The sequence below is a fragment of the Schistocerca americana genome, chromosome X (assembly GCF_021461395.2).
Source record: "Schistocerca americana isolate TAMUIC-IGC-003095 chromosome X, iqSchAmer2.1, whole genome shotgun sequence".
Lineage (NCBI taxonomy): Eukaryota > Metazoa > Arthropoda > Insecta > Orthoptera > Acrididae > Schistocerca > Schistocerca americana.
The window spans coordinates 555,664,674-555,677,769 of record NC_060130.1 but is presented as its reverse complement, the minus strand read 5'-3'; positions in this window follow the sequence as shown (position 1 = coordinate 555,677,769).

Genomic DNA, 13,096 nt, shown 5'->3' with positions numbered 1-13,096 from the left:
ATCACTCAAGAAATACCACGAAGACATTCCCCAGACCGTAACGGATCCTCCTTGCTTGCTTTCATCGTTTAATGATGTACACGCTAACGGCCATCTGTCCGAAGAAGCGTAATATGTGATTCAACTGAAAAGGTCACCTGTCGTCATCAGTGGACGTCCAGTTGCCGTGTTGGCATGCAGATTCCAACCTTCATCACTGATGGATGTCAGTGAGCATGGCTCCACGAAACAGGAGCCTGCTGCGGAGGCCCATAAGCAGCAATGTTTGCTGAACCGTCATTGAGGAGAACCTATAGGTAGCTCCTTGTTAATCTGGGTGGTCACTTGCTCTATAGTTGGGCGTCTGTTCGCCTGTACACATCTCCGCAGCCATCGTCCACCCCTGACACCTATGGCTCGTGATGCACCACTGTTACCACGGTGCAAGTTTTGGGACGCACCATTTTCCCGTGCACGGCCCGAAAGTGATGATCATGCCCTTCCGGATGTCAGATAAATCGCTCCGTTTACGCAATAGGAGAACGACTGCACGGTTTTCCACGTCCGCAGGGCATGCTTTATATAGCCTCCACTGCAAGGGCTGCCATTGGTCGTCTGCGAGTGGTTACTGCATCCTGACAACTAACGTAACTGGTCACATTAACGTGACTGGACCGCTTACGTACATCCATATTTATAACAGGCATGGATTTCGTGTGGCTCTGTGACCTGGTAGAAGTCTTTCAATTAGACACCACACTGGCGGGCTCCTACTCTACCCCTGTTATACATCTGGTGAAAGAGGACCTGCAGTTTACCGTACCTAAAGACAGTGAAATACAAGAAATTCGAGTTTATAAACACTCATCGCCACAAACGTACTTTAGAACAGGTACTGAGAGCATTTATATGCTGCACCGGTGCAGCTACGGAACACGATGTTGATGGATTCGTGACAAATGTAAGTAGGCTGTTTAGGTTTTTTTATTGGTAACGCCACCTCTGTATGAAAATCACTGGCTGTGCTGTGTGCAGTCTGTGGCTGCTTTGCATTGTTGTAATACTCGCCATTGTAGTGTTGGGCAGCGGCAGCTGGATGTGAACAGCGCGTAGCGTTGCGCAGTTGGAGGTGAGCCGCCAGCAGTGGTGGATGTGGGGAGAGAGATGGCGGAGTTTTGAAATTTGTCATGAACTGCTATATTTATATATGATGATATCAAGGTAAATACATTGTTTGTTCTCTATTAATATCTTTCATTTGCTAACTATCCCTATCAGTAGTTAGTGCCTTCCATAGTTTGAATCTTTTATTTAGCTGGCAGTAGTGGCGCTCGCTGTATTGCAGTAGCTTGAGCAGCGAAGATTTTTGTGAGGTAAGTGATTTGTGAAAGGTATAGTTTAATGTTAGTCAGGGCCATTCTTTTGTAAGGAATTTTGAAAGTCAGATTGCGTTGCGCTAACAAAATATTGTGTGTCAGGTTAAGCACAGTCTTGTATAAATTTTTCTAAGGGGACGTTTCATATGTCGACCCTTAGCCGAGGATACCTCACTGGAATCTTCTGATTTTTTCTTGTAGTTTGTGTAATTAGTGCAGCTATTGTTTATTGCTAGCGCGTAATTGTAGAAAAAATCTCCTTTGTAGTTGCAGTCTTTCATTGTTGTACAGTAAAACAGTTGTGGCATGCATGTAGATTTGCACCAAGTATTTCGCAGCTGCAATTAACTAGATATTTTTTCAGTGCTATGTTAATGTGTTCTCTTGTTTTTGCTCTTGAAATTGTGCTTTTCTGTGTTATCGTGTGAAATATTGTGGCAATAATGGCGTGTGAAAAACGTAACACTAGGCTCCAAAGTAAACTGAGAAATAATAGTGACGACGAGCGTAGCTTATCAGCGCCGCCGAGTAATGAATTTACTAATGTTCAAAGTAGTAATTTGGTAACTGTTCATAGGGAAATGGAGCGGGCGTCAAATAATGGTGTAGACAGTGAAACAGGTAGTGAACAGGGAAGCATTATCGATCGATCGGTCGGCAACAGCTCGCCTCGGGAATCGGGAATGACAGAACACAATATTGCAAATACTGTAGACTCAGGTTTTGGATTCTCACCGTTTTCTCAAATGAGTCAAGACACATTTTCCGCTTGTCAAAATGTGAATGTTGCCGGTGCAAATTCACTGCCGAAAAGCACTGAGGAACATGTTTCAGACACCAATGCATTGTTATTACAATTAATACAACAAATGGGACAAACACAGCAAAAGCTTCAGAAGTTAGACACAATGGAACAAAATCAGAGACAAACACAGCAAAAGCTTCAAAAGTTAGACACAATGGAACAACACCAGAGACAAACACAGCAACAGTTAGAGGCAATGGAACAAAATCTTCACACCACGCTTGAACAAACACGTGAAGATTTAACTACTGAGTTACATAACATCGAATCGAAATGTCAAAAAGTCTGTAATGACGTAAAAACACAAATTTGTGAGCATTTCCAACCTATTTTTTCGCGTCATGAAAATGTATTACAGAATCACGAAGCAGCCATAAAAGAACTGCAAACTATTGTTCATGAAAATCATGAGACCTTGCAAGCTAAAATTGACTCAGTTGCATCTACCGATTCGGTTACGCAACTTGCAAGAACTCAGGAAAACTTAAAGGACACAGTAGATTCGATTTCAACACAAATGGACACTCTGAAACTTGGTTCAGAAAAACACACTGAGGAAATGTGTTCACTATCGGAGAAAGTAGCCAAACTTTCGGATCAGTTCAATAATTTATCTACGAAGGTAGATGATAATCTGAATGACACAGAAGAGTGCAAACAAATAAGGAAATTCAAACAAAATCAGAATCAAATTAATACGCAATACAAAAGAGAAATCCGGGAAGTACAAGATCAGTTGGCACAAGTAATACAAAAATTTCATATTTCAGAGGACACTCGCGCTCCAACACGGGAAGAGGAACTTAGAAATACGGAAAAGCCACAAAATAATAACGCAGGGCATTTCGGAAATTATGAAAGAAATTGGCAAGGTGCACCGAATTTTGAAATGGAACCGCCGAAACGATGTAACAATGACCGATATGCGACTCGTCGACATGATGACATTGACTATAGGCTGTTCATTACTACACGTAAATTCAAAACATTTAAGAATTCTGGCAACGACATTCATACACAAGCATGGCTCCATCAATTCTCGCATTGTTTTCCTCCCAACTGGTCGTTAGAACATAGATTAGAATTTATGTGTGGCTACTTGGAGAATGAACCAGCTGTAAGAATGCGATCGGTAATTCACGATTGCCACAGTGAAGGAGAGTTTTACCATGCCTTCCTCTCAGCATATTGGTCTCAAGCCACACAAGACCGAGTAAAACATAGCATCATAATGATGAAACGTTTCGAACAATCTGAATTTTCCAGTCTTATGAAATACTTTGAAGACATGTTGCATAAGAATCAGTATCTTTCAAACCCATACAGCCCTTCAGAACTCATCCGCATTTGCTTAATCAAATTACCTGAACATTTACGACATATTATTTTGGCAGGACGTTGCAAAGACGACATTGATGCATTTCAGGGACTCTTACAAGAATTAGAAATTGACACTGACAATCGCGGAACGCGAAACCAGGAACACAACAATTACAGGTCACATTCGTCACAATTCCGCGATGACAGAAATAATATATGACAAGGCTATTCTTTCAACGTAAATCGTGACCGAAACAGACACCACCCGTATGACAACCGTTGGCAGAGTAGTAACAATTACAGGGAAAGATCACCTCTCCGCGGTAGTGACTATCACAGAGACAATCAGAGAAACAGACAATTTGGGAGCCAAAATAATTATTATCAAGGGAGACAGAAAAGCTTTAGACGCAACGGTCCAGCGTGCAGTTACGATTCAGGGAGAAATTCTCCACCACGTGACCGACAAGAAAGAAACTATGGAATCTACCGACATGACGACCGACGAGATAATCATAACGACAGACCTGAATTTCATCAGAACTGGCGGGATTCAAACAGAGCAGGGCACTTTCGACAATGTGAATTTGTAGAAGTTCGGTCTCCTAATCCCAATAACGGCGCGCGCCAACAAAGAGACAGACAATGACTCGCACCACAGGCAGCCACTTGCGCCGGCTGGCTCAGGAAAAAAAAAAAAAATAGCATACACGCTAACCTTGCGAAAAATTTTAGCATTCCTTACCGACGTATACAACATGATAATTGCATTCAAATCAAACTGTGAGTGCTAGGATGAGTAAAGGTTTACACCACATTTCACATGTAAAACCATTTATTGAGAGATAATCTGCTTTTTAACTTTGTCTTTGCCATAAAACTTTTCACTTCACATTTCTAGTATGCTTTGTCAGACTTAAGAAACTGTTAACATGCAACAATGTTTGAAGTTAAATATCCAATCAAGTACCAAGAGAACTTATTTAAACAGAAATTATGAATGCATTGTTATTGTGAACAGATGACACAGTTTTATTGTGTGTGTACATTCTTGCTCGTTAGTTGCTCGATTACGTAACGACTATAAGGCTTACTTACTTAGAACATGTACTGCTAATGAGATTCTAATGCAACATTTTGGTTTACTTGAAAATACATTCTGGGTTTAAAGTACTTTCTGTGAGATACCAGACGACAGAGTGATTAGTTTATGTGACAGATACACGATTTTATCACGACGCTACTAATGAGTGACAATTTACAATGTTGCTTTTGCGCTATATGTGTTTTATATCTGCACAGTTTTTCTGAATTATTCTGGAAAGTAAAACAGGTTTTAGTAGTAACTTTTGTGGTATAGCTACAATGAGACTGCCTTTTCTGTAGCACAACAATACGTTACAGCACAGTACTTTCCTCATCACGGCAATAAGCGTAATAACTAAGACATTTATACGCAAAGCATTTCACTTTTGTGTATTATGAGGTAAGTACATTGACTTCTGCAGAACTTAGCTTTCGGAGGACGATAACTACGACACTTCCATACAGATTATGTTGCAACAAGACGCACATTTAGCGCTACAGTACACGTATTTGAGTGATTAATTTTGTACTTAAAACATTTATTTTTAAAGATTTTTGAATTACAAAGAAAGTTTTCCGTGATACATTTCATTCCATTGCTGTAATCTGTAACACCTGAGGGTATAATTACATTAATCCTCAGGGGGGTACATGCTTACTTTGTGTACCATGTGTTTGGCAAGCACAAGGAACCCTAGCTAATATGGTATTTGCTTATACAACTTTACACATCGGTACCATATTTCTCTAACACACAAATTACACAGCTATCTGATCATGTAACTGAGAGATAAACTTTTTTTATTACATCAGTGACAGATGTTTACGCAATTACACAGTTGGATAACTTCACACTTATGAAATTGTATTTTGTCTGTACTTTGTGAAATGCTCATATTTTTTCGGAACCATTGTGATACTATGAGAGCTTTGAATGATATATTTGGTAAGGGAGCATGATTTTAAAGTACGTTTGAGGTAGATGACACTATTGAAATGAGCAGAGAATTTTTTTTAGGTTTTGAAATTATTGGAGGAAGCTACGACGATTTTGAGAATTGACTGAGATGTTATGATATTATTACGACGACGATGTGTACTATGCTGTTGAGATATGTTTATGATCAATAAGATGATGCTACCGTATATGAGGAATAAGAAGTATGTTGGAAACCAAGAAGCGTACTTTAAGAGTTATGAAATGTGCGTAAATGCGTGACTGTATCACAATGCTGACGAATATTTTATTTGGACACTTATATTTATAGGGTTTTGTTTCTACACATTTGCAACGCAAATTCTCGACCCGTGAAATTTTGTATATGAGACTGTCACAGTAGCGGAAACTGCTGTCGTAAATATTTCCGTAAGAAAGTTAAGTGACCACCTGCATCTAATGCGTCGTGGGCACGCAGCTGTGTCAGACGCCGGGAGAACAAGTCATTAGTGAGTGCCTCATCAGAAGCACAGGTAGAATATAAGAAAGGGGAGGCCATTGTCCTCGCTATTGACATTTCCTTGTTGAAAGCATACTGTGGAGCTCGTAATTTATGATATTTACTAAAATGCCTAATGAAATGATTAGAAACATTTTACATCTATTGTCTTTGTAGTTAAGAGATTGCTCATTTTGTTTAATATCTGGTTTCCAGCTGTGTTGCAGCATTGGTTTCATAAAATAAAATTAAATGCATTTGCTAATGTGAACACTTTCTGTCAACAGATCTATTAAATAATAATTTTGTGATCCACATTCTTCAAAAAAGGAGCACTTGGAAAGGAAAGAACAATAAGAAGGGACTAGTAACAGTAACTGCATACATAATATTCTTTTCAAGTACATGGTAATATGTCTTTTACAATAAGTTGTTGTGGTGCACCACTTTCATTACTTAGACATTAAGATGTGATTATACATTTCCCTTATCTGCATTGTTGTTTTTACTGTAATATTTTTTCTGCTTGAGCTATATCATGTTTAGGTATAAGTTGCTGCTGTTTGCCAGGCATAGTGTTATTGAATTTGACTTTACATTATTCTGTTAAGCCAGTTTTACTAATGATTTATTTTTATTGTTTGCTGCACATTGCCTTAGATTAGTTGTAATATTACAATTGCTTTGCTAATTTCTTAATGCTGCTTGCTTCGCAAATCTGCATTTTTTTCATTGCTGTTTATATTAATTGTTTTATGTGATGCTGCATTGCCTCGTCCCTTAGTTTAGCATCTGAGCTCAGTAGATTTAAGTTAGCTTAAGAGGGGGTAGACTATATAAGAAACTGACTATGGAGAATAGGTAAAGAATGCATTGCGAAGTTATATGAAAAAGATTTGGGCCCAAATGAGTATTGTGCAATCAGAAATAATTATTTTGAAAGAAATATGAACAGTATACAGAAAGCAGGATTAGATTGGACTTTTTGGGAATAATGATGAACAAAGGGAGATCTCCATGCAAAATACTGCAGTAAAACAAACCCTGTCCTTTCCCTTTTGTGTTATCCCACTATATGTTTGTGTACCCTTGTGTATTTGTTTTCTTCCTGTCTCTGTGTACTGTTTCATAGAACTTTTTTCTCTTCTAATACTAAGTTACATTCACTATGATGAGGAATACTGTTATCCTCAAATACAATTGGCATTAATAATGTGTTATTTACTTTGTAAAGATGTTTAGACATTATTTATTCTGTTTTGTTTTAATGCTCATATGTGAAGTTCATGTTTCAAAAGTTATTCTGACCTTTATGTATGTACTTATGTCATAATTCTTGTAACACTGATACGCATGTTTATTTCTATTCTTTTGTAAAGCCTGTTTTACTACAAATGTTATCTGCACTATTATTTTCTTTAATGATGTATTTTGTACCTTTGTAATTGTATTTTTATGTTATAAAATTGTAATTGACACCAGTTCATCAAATTAAGTAACTCGTAAGTTACATTTCACTGCACACGTTTCAGTTGGTCATAGTATATGGACAATATGTGAGAAGTAGAGACTGTTAGTGCTTGCACGTGTGTTAATAATTCAGCAAGGGACTGGATAACAGCATTGCTGGTTCTAAGGACAATTCCAAAAACTTTGTGAGTGCACAAGTGGTGGTTTATGGACTTGCTATATTCTCCGCAAGACCCTTTGATGGTGATTGTGCACCTGCACAGTCACAACTGATGGTTGCTGGCCGTCTCTACAAAGACTACAGTGCGTCTGCATCTTTGATGACTCACCAATATCATTATTTCTACAAGGACTGGAGTGGGTCTGCACCTCTGGTGGCCCACCAATACCGTAATCTCTACCAGGACTACAGTGGGTCTGCTCTGTGATGACATACCTACCAATACTCTTCAAAATTTCGACTGACTCTGCTGTGGGTTTGCTCTGTTGTGGCCCATTACCTGTATGCATGTCAAGAGTCAGCACTGTCTTTCCGTTGGAAGGACAACACTACTTCTTCAAGACTGCATGGAAATCCACTACTTCTGTGTGCATTTTCTTTTACTGCTCAGACTTTGAGAAAAACTCTGCATTTTTACTGTGATGAACAATCTGGACTGTCTTTATGGACTGTGAGAAATTTTTAGCTTTTCACCAACATTGTATCAATAAGTGTGTGCATTTGATTTCTTTGTTATTGTAATTATGAAAAACTTTTTTCAAATCTGTATTGGCCACTGCCCAATCCAATTTGTAAAATTTTTTGTGGGGAGCATGGGGGCTATGTAAGTAGGCTGTTTAGGTTTTTTTATTGGTAACGCCACCTCTGTATGAAAATCACTGGCTGTGCTGTGTGCAGTCTGTGGCTGCTTTGCATTGTTGTAATACTCGCCATTGTAGTATTGGGCAGCGGTAGCTGGATGTGAACAGCGCGTAGCGTTGCGCAGTTGGAGGTGAGCCGCCAGCAGTGGTGGATGTGGGGAGAGAGATGGCGGAGTTTTGAAATTTGTCATGAACTGCTATATTTATATATGATGATATCAAGGTAAATACATTGTTTGTTCTCTATTAATATCTTTCATTTGCTAACTATCCCTATCAGTAGTTAGTGCCTTCCATAGTTTGAATCTTTTATTTAGCTGGCAGTAGTGGCGCTCGCTGTATTGCAGTAGCTTGAGCAGCGAAGATTTTTGTGAGGTAAGTGATTTGTGAAAAGTATAGTTTAATGTTAGTCAGGGCCATTCTTTTGTAGGGAATTTTGAAAGTCAGATTGCGTTGCGCTAACAAAATATTGTGTGTCAGGTTAAGCACAGTCTGGTATAAATTTTTCTAAGGGGACGTTTCACAAAGACCACATGAATCCACACTAAGCAACTCAGTAAGTAGTTCAAGGATACGTTCATTAAAGTAACTATACAAGCAATGACTATAAAACCTGTAGCACGAATAAAAACTTGAGAGGGCTTTAAATTTAGTTATTAATTCGTGACAAAGAAGAAAAACGGTATTCGTAGCCCATTTAGGTGTCTACTATTGCAAGATAAATTACTAACGTGGAACCATAGTAGAGGAGATCCCTAATTGCAAGAGATAGAAAGTTGAACTCCTGTGCAGCATAGTCGAAGCTGTGCTGGTGAGAGCTCACAATCCATGAGGTGTCTGCATTCGCAGCGTCGAAACTACGACGCAGATTTCTGCGAACAAGTATCTCCACCACTGCTACTGCGTCGGCATACCTGCCGAAAAGCTTCTTTCCACATTCTGTCTTTGTTCAAGGCCCAGCGGCCGAGATGAACCATAGAAGTTGGTGCAGACCTCCAACTATACTCAGCGTTAATAGCATGATACTCTGATGCAAGCGTAACTGTAAATTGGAATCACTATGGCCACAGCCAGCTTTGGCATGCACCGGAGCCCGACGCGAGTATAATCTAGAGCGGGTACTCCTCTTTTGGATTTTTGTCAATAATAGATACTGACTTGATTCGTTGACTGTGAACTACTTGATCAGTCATGTGTGGGACCCTTTCAACTATTCTACACAAGCGAAACGTTATTAAACAGAAAATAACACTTTTTGTGGCAAATATTACTCCTCCAACTTACGAGAAAGAATATTTGTATAAACGCATACACATTTTTGTCTATAATACGCTTAACAGCTGCATTAATTGCAGTCGATGAGGATAAGGGTAAGAAGTTTTCGTAATTACACGCTTCCTATCGTACAATAGATTTGTAGTTCCTGTGAAAAGCTTATAACATACTGTTACAGATACGGCAGAACCCTGTGTGTGTAAGTGCATCAGAATTAATTGTGAAACCGGTACACCCTTGAGACTCAGTGCTGAATTTAAAGTAAGGAAATGATTAAATAATGCTATAAATTATTTTGACCTTAGCAGTGAATCTTACTCTTTGCAATACGAATGGGAGAGGTGAGTTTTAATTTATGCCCACTTTCTGAAAATATCGTAATCTAATAATGTACTCAAAATCTTAAAATTTTGAAAATTTGCATTGTTGGCAATTATTTCTCATAATAGATTCCATAACCGTTTTAAATTTTTCAGTAAAATTTAATCGGAAAATTTGGCTTTAGGAGTGAAAGGATCTTTTCATAACAAATATCATATTCTAATTTTCTGTTTCACGACCCTCCTTACATATCAACGTATGCTTAAAAGACATGTTGTACGTAAAAGTGAACGAAAGTTAGAGAAATCTGTATATTTTATAATTTTTTGTGATGGTCTTCAGGAACCCCTCGCCTCAGTCTACACTTCATGGAAAATGAATTGGTACTGCTAAGAGTATGCTAAAAATAGTTTTAAGCCCTGGACCCAACTTATACATCGCTACCCGTTTAAAAAGTGTGTTGTTCATCAATCTACACAACAATTAACGACAAATTTTTGACTATTTGCGGCAGGCATAAAGTAGTCCTCCCACCCTAGGTAATAAAAAATGCGTTGATTATGCTAGGGTTAAGGTGGGGATCTGAAATCGTATTTATCATTGGAAAGGATTATATGTGACGATAAATCCGATATTTAAGTGCAATCTTGGTTCATTACAAAAAACATTTAGTAGACTCATAAGGCACTCAACACAATTATAAAATTATCAACTTTCAATGACATAAATTCAAATGAGAATTAAAAATTAAAATTATCCGTTGGTAAATTTACTCAGTGAATCGAGGTGGTTACTAATCTTGCATCTGACTCTGTGAAATGAATTGCATATTTATCATATGATGATTATAGTGACTGTTTGTCTGAATCAAAAACTGAAAATTCTCAAAGACCTGAGGATATACTGACAGACGTGGGACAGTGAAACCTATCAACAATCTGAACTACACATTCTTGCTCATCCTAATATGCTGGAGCTTTCAGTGACACTCACCATGGTTTTCAGTGTAACACAAACACAATGGAGCCACTGTGTCTCACTGCCATGAAATCTGGCGCTTTCATTAGTCAGCTGATGACTCGAGCATTGGAGCCCATGTAGCTTTTCAAGTTGATAGCACATCCTGCAGGTCACACCTGTAGATCACTTGTGTTACATCAATTGGTGCTATAAAAAATAGTTAGCCTCACATTACAGGTCGTGAGATATGTCAAATAACTGCCTACAAATGCTAGTCACCGACTTTTAGTCCAGTGAAACTGTCAGAAAAAAAGCCTGTACCTTGCAAAAGGTGGGGTAGAAGATTTTATTTTTTTAACTCGTTCATATTGTTGGAAAGGTTAGAAAACCAAGTTTTGCCAACAAAATTTCTCTTGGGAAAACTTTCTGCAGTCAAAAAACTTCGAAAATTTCGGACTTTTTTCAGTTTTTTCAAAATATCTCAGTTTCATTTGCTCCTATCGCTTGGACGTCTAATTTCTTTTTTAAAAAGCACAAAATTCTCTACAAATTTGATTCTTACCATTTTTTTCTACTCCCAGTATCTAAGGCGCTACAGCGCGTCAAAAAATAGCAATTTTTCAAATTTCGAGCAAAGAATAGTTGGTGACAATTTCCACGATGTAAAGTTCCGTAGAAAAGATAAAGTTGTGACTCTCCTTTCCGCGTTCAATTATGTAAAAGCTGGGAGCACTAAAATTACTCCTGTTGATCCTTTAACTCTTTTCCAAAGGATTTGTTTAATGAAACAAAGTGAAGAAGAGTTAAAAGCCTTTCTGAAACATGAACTTGCTCCTTACCCAATGTCCCTATTCTCAGAAAAAGGCATGCGAAGAGGAACAAAATCTTCATTCTACAGTGCCTTCGTTCCAGTGGAATATGTGAAGTCAGGTGGACCGAGTAAACTTTTTGTCGTTGATAGAGGGTACCTTATCCACAAAATGACTTGGACTCTAAATGTTTGCTTCAAGTCAATAGCCCAAAGCTATGTTTCTTACCTGCAACGTCATTTTGGATCTCAATTTGCTTTTGTATTTGATGGGTATCCATGTGAGGGAGACAAATGTAGCACAAAGAGTGCTGAGAGGATTCGTAGGTCCAAACAACATTCTTCGGTTGACGTTGTGGTTGAATCAGAGATGGTGAACCAAAGCCCTCAGGACAAGTTCTTGTACAACGAACGAAACAAGATGCGTTTGATCACTCTTCTTAAAATGGTATTTCTGGAGTGTAGCATTGAAGTGCACCAGGCACAAGAAGATGCTGACGTTATAATTGTAACATCTGCCATTTCAAGAACCAAAGATTTTGGAAGTGTTGTCATTGTAGGAGAAGATGTTGACCTGCTTGTGCTCATGAACGGTTTGGGGCAAGGCATTGAAAACTTATTTTTCTTAAAGCCAGGAAGAGGAAATGCAGAAGACAAGTGGTTTTCCACTGCATCTTACTAGTTTGACAGTAAATATATTCTGTTCACTCACGCCTTTAGCGGACGTGATACAACATCTGCTTTTTTTGGTCAAGGAAAAATTAAGTGCTGCAATACTGTTGCGAAAAATGAACACCTAACCGCAGCGCTTTGCACGTTCAATAAACCACATGTTACCCGTGAAGAAATAATAACTGCAGGAGAACAGGTTACTATCGCATTGCATAGTGGAGGTGTCAGCAGTTCCCACACCATAGACCATTTGCAGTACCAGCTATTCACCAAGTCTGCCACAAAAAGCAAACTGAATCTTGCACGGTTGCCACCTACATAAGATGCTGCACAATATCATTCGTTGCGGACTTACCAACAAGTCCAAAGTTGGATGGGAAACTGGGAACCTCCTGAGAAATGGGGCTGGAATCACAGCGACCACTGTCCAATACCCATTATAATGAGCCAAGATCCAGCACCTGCATTACTTCTTCATATTGTTTCATGCTCATGCAAGCTGAACTGTGGTGGAGCGTGCTCCTGCAGAAAAGTGGGTTTGAAATGTTCTTCAATTTGCAAGAAATGTATTAGGGTCAACTGTGAAAACGTGCCAAAATTTTTATGTGAAGACAGTGAAGAAGATGTTATGGAGGATGTTGAGGAAACCGCTGACGAAACCAACGAACTTGCTGAGGCTGACTCGCTGTTTAAATACGAGGTCAATCTGGGATCAACTCTATGTACA